Source organism: Malus domestica, chromosome 10 (genome assembly GCF_042453785.1).
Source record: "Malus domestica chromosome 10, GDT2T_hap1".
In the NCBI taxonomy this organism is placed as follows: Eukaryota; Viridiplantae; Streptophyta; class Magnoliopsida; order Rosales; family Rosaceae; genus Malus; species Malus domestica.
Genome location: NC_091670.1, coordinates 32,228,981 through 32,244,395, shown reverse-complemented (window position 1 = coordinate 32,244,395; position 15,415 = coordinate 32,228,981). Strand labels below are relative to the sequence as shown.

Here is a 15,415-nt window from a genome sequence, read left to right as displayed (position 1 = left end):
GGTCGACATTTTATCAAGGAAACATTGGATGCTGGAATTATTAATTTTCTGTTTATGGGATCTCATGATCAACTTACTGATGTGCTTACTAAGGCTACGTCTAATAGTGTGTTTTCCAACTCGCTTGACAAGTTGGGCATGCGTGACATCTTTGCTCCAACTTAAGGGGGAGTGTTGCAGTTATATATTTATATATTAGTTAAAGTATAAATAGTAGTTTGTTGTCCCACATTGACGAAGTACATATGTAATAGCAATCGTAACTCCTATTTTTACTCTAATTTGGAGATTAATAAATATACAAGAAATTCTCAAATATTGTCATAAATATTTGGCTTGTTTTATTAACACCCCATATTTATTTTTTAAATTAAAAAAAATTTAACACACCCCACGTATTTTCCAATACTATCCTCATACCTCACATCTCATACACCCCACATCTCACATCTCACATCTCACATCTCACACACCCCAAAAGAATAATCCACATTTTAAAGACAAGAAAGAATAATCCGCATTTTAAAGAAAAGAATAATCCACATCAAACTCTTCATCTTTTTCAAACAAAAGAATAATCCACATTTTAAAGACAAGAAAGATGAATTAAATTGTTGTATAAAATCTCCATCTTGCCATTTGATTTATAAACATCCGTCAAATTTTCTTGAACAATCGCGTTGGATTCTAAGAAGCCTGATGGACAAATGGTAGGAACTATTCTTATAAGGTCATGTCAGTTCCAACCAGCCAAAAAAACATTGAATTTCTTCATCATCAAACAGCCACAAGAATATTACATTTAATTACATCTTAAAATTTTCAACATTCTCTAGTTTTCTTCCCTATTTCTTGGATTCCAATTAGAGCAGGGCTTTGCAAAAAGTCAAATTTTTATTCCATTATTTAAATAATTTCTTGAATGTGAAAACCAACGAATGAACGAGGAGCATAACTCGATTTTTTGTTCCGTTCATCAAAAGATATATTTTCATCAACTTGTTTGTGTTTTTAGGGTTTTGTTCTACAATGGAGAGTAAGAGCAGCTATGAGGGTTCGAATAGTCATTTCATAATAGAGTTACAAGTTGTTTGGTATTACATTTTTAAATGGGATGTATTCAACATGTGGAGTGTTAATAAAAAAAACCCTATATATTTTTGGTATTTTACCATGTTTAATTCAACTTTCTCTCTATTGTAATACTTGTGAATTGGAAATTTGGAATAGAAGACGTTTCTCGGTGCCAGAATCTACTCTAAACAATGTTATGTTTGTATTATCTTAGCTTAATGAAATTATATTTTCTAATAAGAAAGAAAAATGCAAACCTACTCAGAATCAGAAAGCCATGAACCTTGCCTTCTGCATACTAAAAATTAAATTTTAAGTCAACCAGCTGGTAGTTGGCTAAAGCATATTCCCATATGACCTTCTAGCTAGTATTTAATGTCACCTTTTGCCCATCTATTTAATCAAATATTCATCAATCTAGTTCTCCACCTATACCATCAAATACACACAAAAAATCAATGGCTCCAAGTTTTGAAGACGGAAAATCACTATTCAATTTTGTTGTTCGAGATGGCAATGGTGTGAAGGGTATGGTAGACTTAGGTATCGTTTGGTATGCAGACGGGACGGGACGGGACAAAACGGAATGAGATGGGACGGAATGAAGAGGGATCAAAGATGCCCTTAGATGGAAACAAGGAGGAAGGAGACGGAGAGGTTATAATTTTGTGTTCCACGGATGTGAAACGAATCGTTCCAAGGGGGTGAGGCGGAACGAAAATTCATCCAAAACTTGTCCCATGGAACAACGCGTTCCACTTATTTTAGACGCACCAAACGTGGGACGGAACGCCTTGTCTCACTTCGTTCGGTCCTGTCCCACGTACCAAACGGTACTTGCGGCTTGTCCAATGTCCCTGAGCAATAAATACAACCACCACATGAGCGCGTAGTGAAGCTTAATGCACTGGTTCATGAGATCCCACCAATTGATTTGTCAAAGCTGGATGGGCCCGATCATGACCAAGTGGCAAATGACTTTGCCAATGCCGCTGAGGTTCTTGGGTTCTTCCAAGTTTTGAACCATGGCATGCCTCTCGAGTTGCTAGAGTCCCTTAAAAGTTCTGCTAATGATTTCTTTGGACAAGCGCCGGAGAACAAGGCTGCGTATCGGAAAGGTGTGAGCCCTAGCCCATATGTGAAGTACGGAACAAGCTTTGTACCGGAGAACGAAAAGGCATTGGAGTGGAAGGACTATTTGAGCATGGTATATACCACTGATGCTGATGCTCTCAATTATTGGCCTAATGAATGCAAGTAAGATCTTACTATTTTTATATACATGCTGCCAATTTGAACCACAAATTCAAATAAGAATTCATCTAATCAATAGTTTGTTTGTTTATATTCACTTTTGACAACATATAATTTGTCATGCACTAGAATGTTTTCCTCTTAACACGTACCCAAATTCTAACAATGACAAATTAAAACACCAACTTGATTAAGTGTATTATGAATTTATGATTGATATGAAATTTACAGGGAAGTTGCACTTGAGTACCTAAAAACCTCAATAGATATGGTAGAGAAAATAGTGAAAGTCTTGATTACAAAGCTTGGAGTGATACTAGAAGACTCAAAACTTGAGGCACTCATTGGGTTAAGGATGGTTAACATGAATTATTACCCAACATGCCCTGATCCTGAGCTCACTGTGGGCATCGGGCGTCACTCAGACATGGGCAACCTAACTGTGCTGCTGTAAGATGGAATTGGAGGTTTGTATGTGAAACTTGAAGAAGAATTGGATGCTGGAAAGAAAGGAGAGTGGCCTGAGATCACTCCTGTCCCTGGTGCTCTGGTCATTAGATTAAGCTTTGTATATGTTTGTTTCATGGAAAATATATTTCTTCGACACGCAAAGTTAATTTAATTAGATTATGGCCTTTTGTTTTGCTTGAAAAAGCTTGTGAATGTTCGAATATACTTTACTTTATATATAATAAAAATGTTATTCACAATTGACTGCATACGTGTAAATGACTTTGAAAATTAATTGAATATGAGATTAGTTAGCAGAAAATAATTTACACTTGCTTATGGTTGACGTGTGTGGCTAGAAAAGCTCATTATTATGGATTTAACCATCTCATCACTTGTGACATTGTTCTGTTGTAGATACTAAGTAATGGAAGGTACAAAAGTGCTGAACACAGAGCGCGAACTAAAAGCAGCCAATCAAGAGTGTCCGTCCCAATATTTACCATCCCAAAGGCAACAGAAAGAATTGGGCCATTGCCTGAGGTGGTGGAGAGTTATGGAGTTGCTCGTTATCGTGAGGTGGTGTTTGAGGATTATATGAACAACTTCTTTAGCATTGCACATGACGGGAAGAAGTCTCTTGATTATGCCACCAGATCATGCAAAAGATATCCAGTAATGTTAAACAAATTAAGTGACTGTGCAATTCAAAATTAAGTTTACTCCCTTGATCCATATAATAAGGAGGGTTTATATTGTACTTTCATTTACCTTGATTATCTTTTTTTGACTGTTTGTTATTTCAGTTATCTTGATTATCTTTTATTTTGTGGACGGAGAGTCACAAAAATTCACTTAATCAATTACTATATATAGTTACTAAGAACGTTTATATTTTTTAGCTAATAATTTATGACATGTATACGTGTTGGAGAATAGTATTTCACATCTCAATTAGAAGATCTTCCAAATTTTTCATGACTCCATAAGATGTAGTTGGAAAGAAAGACAAATCTTAAGCATGTTAAGATTTGGGGTTGTGTGCTAATAAGCAATATTTGTTTGATAACAATCTTGTGGGATATCCTTAAATTAACTTTTGGATATCGCTTCTATAAACCAACTAACAAATGTTGTTTTGTTAGGTAGTTCATTGTAATCCTACAATGTGATTTGCCTAAGATCAAATGAACGAGGGATAGAACTCAAAGAATGGTTCTTTAAGAAACAAGATAGTGATCAACAAATATAACAACCTAGTTCCTATACCAAAAGCTTCAAGGTAGTCGAGAAGGATTTATAAACCGTCTCAGTTGAATGGTTTGAACTTTATGACTATGTCATAGAGTTGCACCTCTTAATTCGAAAGAAATAAGAATGAAAATCCTTATGACTACATTGAGTGTATATATGATATATACTCAAGGAAATGGTAAAGTACCATTTGACCCGAAATAATGAAACCTTCATAAGCTAATTGGTAGCTTAAGGTAACTACAATCAAAAGGATGGTTGACTTTGAAGAAACCATTTTTGACGTAGTCTTGGTTTCAATTAATTCGAAGATAGCTAGCTACAACTAAATGATGATTCAATGTTTGGACATAATATGGGTTTCCGAAACCATTATTAAGATAGTCTTAATAATATATGTCTAAAACTATGAATCACAAGATATGTAAGTTGTAGAGATCCATCCATCATGAATCTAAGCAAGCTAGTGGGAGCTATGAGCATCTTATGAGAAAGGGATCAAATCGTTTGATTTCTCATAAAGATATAAATGAATCTTTTGTTTACTAGGTTTACAAAAGATTAGTGGGAGTTAATCATATTCCTAAATTTAAATATATATTTGATATATTAATTTTGGAAATGAAAAGAATACTTCTTCGTTAAAGTTATGACTTTAAAACATTATATGAAGATAGAATGTATATGGGAGATATAGTCTATATACATGGGATGGAAATCTATAATGATATATTTCATGATATAATTGGATTATATCAATCCCTAATAATAGACAATAGATGCTAGGAAGTTTCTCATATGATGATAAACTTCAATTAGAAGGACAACTCTAGTGAGACTAAGAAGTTGCTCTTCTCAAAGAGAACGTACTCTTTGACTCCCAAAGAAATAATGCGTAAATAGAATCCTTTATGCATACGCATAAAGGGGATTTATGTATTTCATATTGTATGAAAAACATTGATATGAGTTGTACCTAGAACGGTACAAGACGATATCAGTGCAAGCCCAGGATCAGAACCATGGCAACTGTCAAGTGAGTCCTTAAGTATTTGAGAAATACTAAAGGATAGATTCTGTTGATGCACAAAATCAGCGAAGACTTTGGTACAACAGAAAGTGTCAGGTTTTGTGACCTTTGCTTGGTTGCTTCGGTCACTAGTGAGGATAAGTACGTAAATGAATAGAGATAGAGAAGCAAACACAGGATGTACGTGGTTCACCCAGATTGGCTACGTCCACGGAGTAGAGGAGTTCTTATTAGTAGTGAAGGGCTTACACAAGTACAAAGGATCAAGCTCTCAATTTAGTGAGTTCTTGTGAATGATTTAACACAAAATGGCATTTGGCAATATTGTGGGGGAATGACCCCTATTTATAGAAAAACTTGTAGCTTTGTCACATTGACATGTGTCATGTTATGATTGGTTCTTGATGTCGACACGTGCTGCGCTCTGATTGGCTTCTAATCTTGACACGTGTCGAGTAGTGATTGGCCTCCTGGTCGGAGGGGAACTCTTCTGGGTCCTTGACAGTATAGCGTTGGCCAGTGCTCGGTAGTTTCGGGATTGGTCAAGTATGGTACAAACAGTGCTCCCCTAAGTTCCCGAGTGAGGGAAACTCCTCGGTTGGGGACTTGCAAGATCCAATCCCTTGAGTAATCACGAAACTTCTAAGTACCGAAGTGTGGTCTGATCTTCATCTGCTCTTCTCTGGAAGTACCTTTCCTCCATCCGGGAATGGTGTATTTAGCTGATGTTGACGCACAAGGTAATGTATCAATTTCACTTGAAGCTTAGTTGTAGTTTCGGGCTTAGTCAAGTGTGATACAAACCCTATAGTAGGAGTCCCCCAAGTCGCCGAGCTAGGAGATCTGCCGAAAGAGGTGACAGACAAGGTAAGCAGTCAAACTTCCAAGTAAGCAACCCAGGATCAGAGGTTTGACTTCGGCTTCCGGTTGATTGTTCTCCTTCTCCTAGTCTCTCATTCAACTGCCAGGATAAGGAGAAGCAAATGGATAAGAGATGATATGAGATACTTTTGCTTTTGAAGAAGTAACTTTCCACAGGCTTATTCTTGAACTGTGCTGGAGGGTTTTCTGGTGCCCTTCAGAGTATAAGGCCGACTCAAAAATTTGAGGGTCAAAACAAGTCCATCAAATCTAGAGTACGTTCGACCTTGATGATATGGGATACTTTTGTTGTTGACGGAATAATGAATGTGGTATGGAAAGGTGTCGTGCTGTAGTGATCTGTTTCAGCTCACCGTTGAACCTTCTGCTTCAATCTTTTGCATGGCAGAAGTGGTGTGCAACCTTTGCATTTAAATGGTCCTTCAGAACATTCCTTCATAGTGACTCATCCACGCTTGGCAGCTTCAGTGTAAAGAGCCAATATCTGATCAACTGTCATGAGGTATTTGCCGGTGGAATTCGTGACCTTGACAGCAGTTGAGGATGAGTACTCGAGAGCAATGCTAAGTAAGCAACCAGGCAAAGGCTCCAGGCAGTCAGTTCCAAATTGGAGGTTTGATTTCAGGTTCCGACTGACTGCTCTCTTTCTCCTTGTCCTGCAGGTGTGGACAAGGACAAAGACAAAGATAGGGAGAAAGCATGATATGGGATACTCTTGCTTTCGACCCTGATGATATGAGATACTCTTGTTCTTGGTGTGGCTTATTTGCTGAGGTATTATCGGGGGGAAATAAAGCTGAGTATTTCGAGAGGTTATGTTGAGGGTGCCTTTTCGAATGCGAGAAAGGGTTGAGCATTTTTGCAGGTTTGCCTGTCCGTTGAGGAGGGAGGTCAATGTATATAGGGATTTCCCAATAACAAGTAGTAATGCTATTCCTTTACCCTTCTTGGTCACAGCAATGTAGTGGGAGTTGCCAGCTTCACGTGTTTTAATTTTGTCAGAGCACTTTGAAAAAATGGTATGTGGTATCTGGAAAGCTGATATTACGTGTGAAGATTACAGACAAGCTTTATCTAAGGAAATCTGGCTCTCGAAGTTCTGAGAGTTGTGCCTCTTCGGTTTTCGAACAAGCAATCCCGTCGAGGATCTGACTCTCGAGATTCGGAAAGCGGTGCTACTCCGGTTTTTGAGAAAGTAATTATGTTGGGAGTCTTTTCTCGAATGTGAGTAAAGGTTGGACGTTCTTGCCAACCTGTCTTGCCGCAAAACACGGAGGTCGACACACATAGGGACTTTCTAGTTGTCAAGCAGTGGTGCTGTTCTTTTACCCTTATGGGTAATAGTAGGGTAGCTGGAACTTCGAAATTCTCGTGCCTAAACTTTGTCAGAGATCTTTGACAAAGTTATATGTGGTACCCGATGAGTTGATGGTGCATATGGAGAGCGGTGATTGAACAGTAAGATTCACGTGCTTTTTACTTCACCAGAAATCTTCGACAGATTGCCCGTAATTTTCGCAAAGCTGATTGTGCATGTGACAGGTGCTGACGAGGCTGAAAAAGCAGGTGCTTCTTCGATTTCTGAGATCGGCCCTCGTGGTCTCTGAGCAGCCCAGCTTTTGAGAAAGCAAACGCCTCTTCAATTTCTGAGATCGGCCCTCGTGGTCTCTGAGCAGCCCAACTTTTGAGAAAGCAAACGCCTCTTCGATTTCTGAGATCGGCCCTCGTGGTCTCTGAGCAGCCCAGCTTTTGAGAAAGCAAACGCCTCTTCGATTTCTGAAGCTCCGTCGAGTGCAGATTTTTATAGAGGCTGGCATTAAGTTCCACAGCACACCTGAATCTCTACCAGTAGAAGCTCATTTCTTGCACTTCTAAGATCTTGATTTGTCTGACCTCTTCCTTCTTCAACACATTTGAAAATGTTTGGACCCTCCGACCGTCGTTTTGACCTGAACCTTGGAGAAGAGACAGCCACGCCTTCTCCAGACAACATATGGTGCCCATCCTTCATATCCCCTACTGGTCCTCTTACCGTTGGGGATTCTGTGATGAAGAATGATATGACCGCTGCAGTGGTGGCCAGGAACCTTCTCACTCCCAAAGATAACAGACTACTTTCCAAACGGTCTGATGAGTTGGCTGTTAAGGACTCTCTGGCTCTTAGTGTTCAGTGTGCAGGTTCTGTGTCTAATATGGCCCAACGCCTATTTGCTAGAACCCGCCAAGTTGAATCATTGGCTGCTGAAGTGATGAGTCTCAAACAGGAGATTAGAGGGCTCAAGCATGAGAATAAGCAGTTGCACCGGCTCGCCCATGACTATGCTACAAACATGAAGAGGAAGCTTGACCAGATGAAGGAATCTGATGGTAAGGTTTTACTTGATCATCAGCGGTTTGTGGGTTTGTTCCAAAGGCATTTATTGCCTTCGTCCTCTGGGGCTGTACCTGGTAATGAAGCTTCAAATGATGAACCTCCAATGCCTCCTCCTTCTGGGGTTTTGTCAAGTACTGAGGCTCCGGATAACCACCCTCCGGTGCTTTCTCTTTCTGGGGCTCTACCGACTGCTGAGACTTCCCCTAAGCAACCTTTGTGAAGGCTCCCTTTTGTTTGTTTATTTTGACTCATGTATATGTACATATTTGTGGCTTATCGAAAATATTAATAAATAAGCTTTGCTTCATTTCAATATATTGTGTTAAATACACCAAAGCCTTCTTCATAAAGTTCTTTGAATTTTTGCTTTTGTTGAAACCTGTATTGTTGAAGCTTTGTGAGTGAAGCATGTAGTTTGAGGTAGTGTTCCCTTAATTTCCCGAGTGAGGAAAACTTCTCGGTTGGAGACTTGAAAAATCCAAGTCACTGAGTGGTTGTGAGACTGCCGAGTATTAAGGTGCAGTAGCATATGGTGGGAGTCCCCCAAGTCTTCAGGCGAAGAGAGTTGCCGAATGAGGTGTCTCGCTTGTTACTAATTTGTCAAAGTAACGAATCCTTGTTTCGATGTCACACATTCGCATATGCCTTATCTAAAAATATTTCCAACTTTTGTGTGTTTGATGCTGCATGCTATTGACTAGACAAGATCAAGTGCAATTAGTAGCTTTTCTCTCTTTTTCATCTTTTCTTTGGTGGAATTGCTTTTCGTTTCCACTAATCAGCCTGAGTGGATGCAAGATAACACCATTCTCTATAGCTCAGATCGCAAAGTCGTCTTCATGAAAGTTGTTCCTTATCTTGTGAACTACAACATCTCCAAATTTGAGATCCATCGGAGTAGTACAACTCCAGATATTCAGGTATGATGAGTAACTGTTCATCAATTTTCTGTTAACCCGTCAGACTTGTTGTGAGCTTCTAAACTCCATTTTTTCTTATTCATCTCAACATACTTTCTTCATCGAAGTTGTTCCTCACCTTGTCAGCTACAACATATCCAAATTTGAGATCCATCGGAGCAGTACAAATCCAGAAATTCAGGTATGATGAGTGACTGTTCATCATTTTTCTGTCAACCTGTCAGTTTGTTGTGAGCTTCGAAACTCCATTTTCTCTTGTTCAGATCAACATACTTTCTTCATCGAAGTTGTTCCTTAACTTGTGAACTACAACATATCCCAATTTTAGGTCCCTCAGAGTAGTATAACTCCAGAAATCCAGGTATGATGAGTGACTGTTTATCATTTGTCTGTCAACCCGTCAGATTTGTTGTGAGCTTTGAAACTCTATTTTCTCTTGCTCAGATCAGCATGCTTTCTTCATTGAAGTTGTTCCTCAGCTTGTGTACTACAACATATCCAAATTTGAGATCCCTCGGAGCTATATAACTCAAGAAATTCAGGTATGATGAATGACTGGTTATCATTTTTCTGTCAACCTGTCAGACTTGTTGTGAGCTTCGAAACTCCATTTTCTCTTGTTCAGATCAACATACTTTCTTCATCGAAGTTGTTCCTTAACTTGTGAACTACAACATATCCAAATTTGAGGTCCCTCGGAGCAGTATAACTCCAGAAATCCAGGTATGATGAGTGACTGTTTATCATTTGTCTGTCAACCCGTCAGATTTGTTGTGAGCTTTGAAACTCTATTTTCTCTTGTTCATATCAGCATGCTTTCTTCATTGAAGTTGTTCCTCAGCTTGTGAACTACAACATATCCAAATTTGAGATCCCTCGGAGCTATATAACTCAAGAAATTCAGGTATGATGAATGACTGGTTATTATTTTTCTGTCAACCCGTCAGATTTGTTGTGAGCTTCGAAACTCCATTTTCTATTGTTCAGATCAGCATGCTTTCTTCATTGAAGTTGTGCCTCATCGTCTCTTTCATAACATATCAAAACTTCAGAATGAACTAATGGTTAAATATTTCCAGATCTTCGAAACATCATAGCAGCTTCGAAATCTGCAAGAATCCGACTGTCATGTTTGGAGCTTCAACACTTTAATTTCCGTCGCTCAAACAGAAATGGTTCCTTCTTGAAAGTTGTTCATATGCTCAAAAACTATAGGGTGTCCAAAATTCAGCTCCATTGGAGAAGAGCAGAGGTTGCAGAAATTTGATAGATGAAAGGAGGCGGAAGAGGGAGAGAGAGAAAAAGTCTCTTGGGTTGGATTTCTATTTTGGGGCAGATTCCAAGTTTTGTAGCACCTTCATTATTGATGAATTGCTTGTACTTTTGTCCATTATGAAACTTGGGACTTTGGCTTGTTGTTGGATCTATTATAATATGTTTGGAAACATATACATAATTGCTTGTTTGGTTATGACAGGGATGTTGTGGGTGTAGAACAAAACAAATGTTTGTGTTGACCTGTGTTTTTGTACAAGTTCAAGGGCATCTTGGGTTTTGTGAACAAAATTTGTTTATTTGGAGCAAGGTTTTGTGTTGAAGCTTTGTAGGTGAAGCTTTGGTGTTGAAGCTTTCTAGGTGAAGCTTTGATGGTGAAGCTTTCTGGGTGAAGCTATGTAGGTGAAGCTTTCTAGGTGAAGCTTTTTTAGGTGAAGCTTTGTAGGTGAAGCTTTTTTAAGTGAAGCTTTTCGGGTGAAGTTTTTTGGGTGAAGCTTTGTGGGTGAAGCTTTTTAGGTGAAGCTTTGTGGGTGAAGCTTTTTTAGGTGAAGTTGTTTGGGTGAAGCTTTTTGGAGGTGAAGTTTTTTTTTTTTTTTTTGGGTGAAGCTTTTTTAGGTGAAGCTTTTTGGGTGAAACTTTTTGGATGAAGCTTTTTGGGTGAAGTTTTGGAGGTGAAGCTTTTTGGGTGAAGCTTTGTGGGTGAAGCTTTTTAGGTGAAGCTTTGTGGGTGAAGCTTTTTTAGGTGAAGCTGTTTGGGTGAAGCTTTTTGGAGGTGAAGTTTTTTTTTGGGTGAAGCTTTTTTAGGTGAAGCTTTTTGGGTGAAACTTTTTGGATGAAGCTTTTTGGGTGAAGTTTTGGAGGTGAAGCTTTTCGGGTGAAGCTTTTTGGATGAAGCTGTTTTTTTTTTTTTTTTTTTTTTGGCGCTTGACACGGTCTTCATTTGCTTGTTTTGTAGTGACTGTGGAAGACGGATTGCTTTCTGATTGAGAAGGGTTCCGGCATCGCTTTGCACCATCTTCATGTGGGTAATATAGGAACTTCCTTATGTTTTGATCATGCATGTAGTGATAGAATTTGTTTCTTCTTATTGTAGATGTCAGAGCCTGGAAGTTCTAGTGATGAGGGCTCTTCTAGCTTTAGCTCTAAGTCTGAGTCTGCAATGTCGGAGTCTTCAGGGTCTTTGTTAGAGTCCTGTACTAAAGAAACATTGGATGATCTTCCCAACCGTCAAACTTTAGCTATTGCTAGTTCTTCCTCCATGGCGTTGGGTGAGGGGACCGGCCAATCCCGAAACTACCGATAGCGCAGGCGAAATTTGATAGCGATAGCAATATGCCCTCTTTATTAAAAGGAGGCAGAAATTTGATAGATCCTTGGATTGGTCAAGTATAGCGCAGGCGAAGAGAGTTGCCGAATGAGGTGTCTTGCTTGTTACTAATTTGTCAAAGTAACGAATCCTTGTTTCGATGTCACACATTCGCATATGCCTTATCTAAAAATATTTCCAACTTTTGTGTGTTTGATGCTGCATGCTATTGACTAGACAAGATCAAGTGCAATTAGTAGCTTTTCTCTCTTTTTCATCTTTTCTTTGGTGGAATTGCTTTTTGTTTCCACTAATCAGCCTGAGTGGATGCAAGATAACACCATTCTCTATAGCTCAGATCGCAAAGTCGTCTTCATGAAAGTTGTTCCTTATCTTGTGAACTACAACATCTCCAAATTTGAGATCCATCGGAGTAGTACAACTCCAGAAATTCAGGTATGATGAGTAACTGTTCATCAATTTTCTGTTAACCCGTCAGACTTGTTGTGAGCTTCTAAACTCCATTTTTTCTTGTTCATCTCAACATACTTTCGTCATTGAAGTTGTTCCTCACCTTGTCAGCTACAACATATCCAAATTTGAGATCCATCGGAGCAGTACAAATCCAGAAATTCAGGTATGATGAGTGACTGTTCATCATTTTTCTGTCAACCTGTCAGACTTGTTGTGAGCTTCGAAACTCCATTTTCTCTTGTTCAGATCAACATACTTTCTTCATCGAAGTTGTTCCTTAACTTGTGAACTACAACATATCCAAATTTGAGATCCCTCGGAGCTGTATAACTCAAGAAATTCAGGTATGATGAATGACTGGTTATGATTTTTCTGTCAACCCGTCAGATTTGTTGTGAGCTTTGAAACTCTATTTTCTCTTGCTCAGATCAGCATGCTTTCTTCATTGAAGTTGTTCCTCAGCTTGTGAACTACAACATATCCAAATTTGAGATCCCTCGGAGCTGTATAACTCAAGAAATTCAGGTATGATGAATGACTGGTTATGATTTTTCTGTCAACCCGTCAGATTTGTTGTGAGCTTTGAAACTCTATTTTCTCTTGCTCAGATCAGCATGCTTTCTTCATTGAAGTTGTTCCTCAGCTTGTGAACTACAACATATCCAAATTTGAGATCCCTCGGAGCTGTATAACTCAAGAAATTCAGGTATGATGAATGACTGGTTATTATTTTTCTGTCAACCCGTCAGATTTGTTGTGAGCTTCGAAACTCCATTTTCTATTGTTCAGATCAGCATGCTTTCTTCATTGAAGTTGTTCCTCATCGTCTCTTTCATAACATATCAAAAATTTAGAATGAACTAATGGTTAAATATTTCCAGATCTTCGAAACATCACAGCAGCTTCGAAATCTGCAAGAATCCGACTGTCATGTTTGGAGCTTCAACACTTTAATTTCCGTCGCTCAAACAGAAATGGTTCCTTCTTGAAAGTTGTTCATATGCTCAAAAACTATAGGGTGTCCAAAATTCAGCTCCATTGGAGAAGAGCAGAGGTTGCAGAAATTTGATAGATGAAAGGAGGCGGAAGAGGGAGAGAGAGAAAAACTAGCAATATGCCCTCATCCAACGCCAACGCTATCGGTAGTTTCGGGATTGGTCAAGTATAGTGCAGGCGAAGAGAGTTGGAAAGCTACTAATTGCACTTGATCTTGTCTAGTCAATAGCATGCAGCATCAAACACACAAAAGTTGGAAATATTTTTAGATAAGGCATATGCGAATGTGTGACATCGAAACAAGGATTCGTTACTCATCATACCTGAATTTCTGGAGTTGTACTACTCCGATGGATCTCAAATTTGGAGATGTTGTAGTTCACAAGATAAGGAACAACTTTCATGAAGACGACTTTGCGATCTGAGCTATAGAGAATGGTGTTATCTTGCATCCACTCAGGCTGATTAGTGGAAACGAAAAGCAATTCCACCAAAGAAAAGATGAAAAAGAGAGAAAAGCTACTAATTGCACTTGATCTTGTCTAGTCAATAGCATGCAGCATCAAACACACAAAAGTTGGAAATATTTTTAGATAAGGCATATGCGAATGTGTGACATCGAAACAAGGATTCGTTACTTTGACAAATTAGTAACAAGCGAGACACCTCATTCGTTACTTTGACAAACTTGGGGGACTCCTGATATGTCTTTGCCTCGGCGGAGGCATGGTTATAAGCCTGCGCCATCACCTCAGAGTAAGTCTTCCAAGTATTGGCATTGATCATGTATTTAAAGAAACAATCACGTAGGCCTGCCGTGAAGGCTTTGAGGGCAGTCTTGTCGTCTGCCTCGGCACACCGGGAGTATTCATGGCTGAAGCGGCCAGCATACATACGTAATGACTCGTCTGGCCTCTGGCGGATAGTGTACAGGTCATCTGCAGAGTGCAAGCGATCGGTTTGGAAAATGTGTTGGGAAACAAATAGTTTCCTCAATTCCTCAAATGAGTCTACCGTCTCAGGTGTAAGACGACAATACCAATTTAGAGCTCCGCCAGAGAGGGTGGAGGGGAAGAGAAGACATCGCTCTTCGTCGGTGTGCATCCGGTATGCCATGGTGGACTCAAAGAGGTTAAGGTGCTCAATCGGGTCCTCTTTTCCAGTATAAAGTTGCAAGCCAAGCTTCTGCTTTGTCTTTGCTTGAAGGGGGGTGTTGAGGATCCTCCTTGTAAGAGGGCCAGGCCTGGGTTGGTTCCAGTCAGGTATTTCAGCCTGACGTTCAGCCTTCAACTTGTTTACTTCCTCAAGAAGTTGTAGGACAAGGGGGTCCTGAGCGGAGTTATGTGCCACTGGAGCTTTCTTTCGTAAATCTCCATCTCCTCTTGGAATTAGGAAGGTTTGATCAAGGGCATGTGATTTTTCCCTGGACTCGCTGTACTGGCTTCCAGGGTATGTCTGTCGGAACACCTCTGAGTCCCCTGTACCCTCATGTCTCTCTAGGACTTGTTGCACCTTCCCCAAGTTGGTGGCCGGCTCGGGCCGTGGCAGGGGACCGAGTCTCTCAGAAATCCTTGGGTCATTGATCTTTGAGCTTATATGGATGGAATTCTCTCAACGTTGCTTCAGGAAATCCCGACAATCGCGAAAGACGGCTTTCGATCCTTCTGCCCCTTCAGCAAAGAGGTGTCTCCCTCCGCTTCTCATGGTTCGGGTCGAAGCAACTGGGTTAAGAGAAGCCTCATGTTGATTATCAAATCGAGGGGTAATTTGTTCCCTATCAGGGATATCTATGTCGAATGCATGTGACCCTCCATGTTGGAGGGCACCCAGTTGATGGTTGACTTCCACGGGGGCAACAAGCTCGCGTGTCTGAGCTTGCCTAGCTTCGTGAAGTGTCTCGAAGAGCTTCTCATATTGCTCCTGGAGGACCTCATTCCTCATTGCTATCTTGTTGTTCTGAGCTTCCAACTCATCGACTTTAGCTTGAAGAAGAACTCGTTTTCCTTCCTTCTTTCGTTGTTTCGCACTATGTGCAAGAGGGGTGTCATTCTGTGTGCTGTGGCTTCCTTCGCTTCCCATGCTGGAGAGGGATGCCTGATCAAAAGAAAGTGTACGAATGATAGAAA

The 15,415-nt window shown here is 39.9% G+C and overlaps 2 long non-coding RNA genes and 1 pseudogene across 2 annotated transcripts; all 3 read left to right on the top strand.

Annotated features, from left to right (window-relative positions):
* Positions 1–1,532: 1,532 nt before the first annotated feature.
* On the top strand, positions 1,533–3,606 carry LOC114823354 (scopoletin 8-hydroxylase-like; annotated as a pseudogene).
* A 5,713-nt stretch (positions 3,607–9,319) lies between these two features.
* On the top strand, positions 9,320–10,500 carry LOC139189002 (uncharacterized). The gene is made up of 4 exons (XR_011572461.1): positions 9,320–9,419; positions 9,864–9,961; positions 10,050–10,142; positions 10,318–10,500. It is a non-coding gene; the product is annotated as an uncharacterized lncRNA (long non-coding RNA).
* Positions 10,501–12,577: 2,077 nt separating this feature from the next.
* On the top strand, positions 12,578–13,321 carry LOC139189001 (uncharacterized). The gene is made up of 4 exons (XR_011572460.1): positions 12,578–12,637; positions 12,721–12,818; positions 12,902–12,999; positions 13,175–13,321. It is a non-coding gene; the product is annotated as an uncharacterized lncRNA (long non-coding RNA).
* The last annotated feature ends 2,094 nt before the right edge of the window (positions 13,322–15,415 follow it).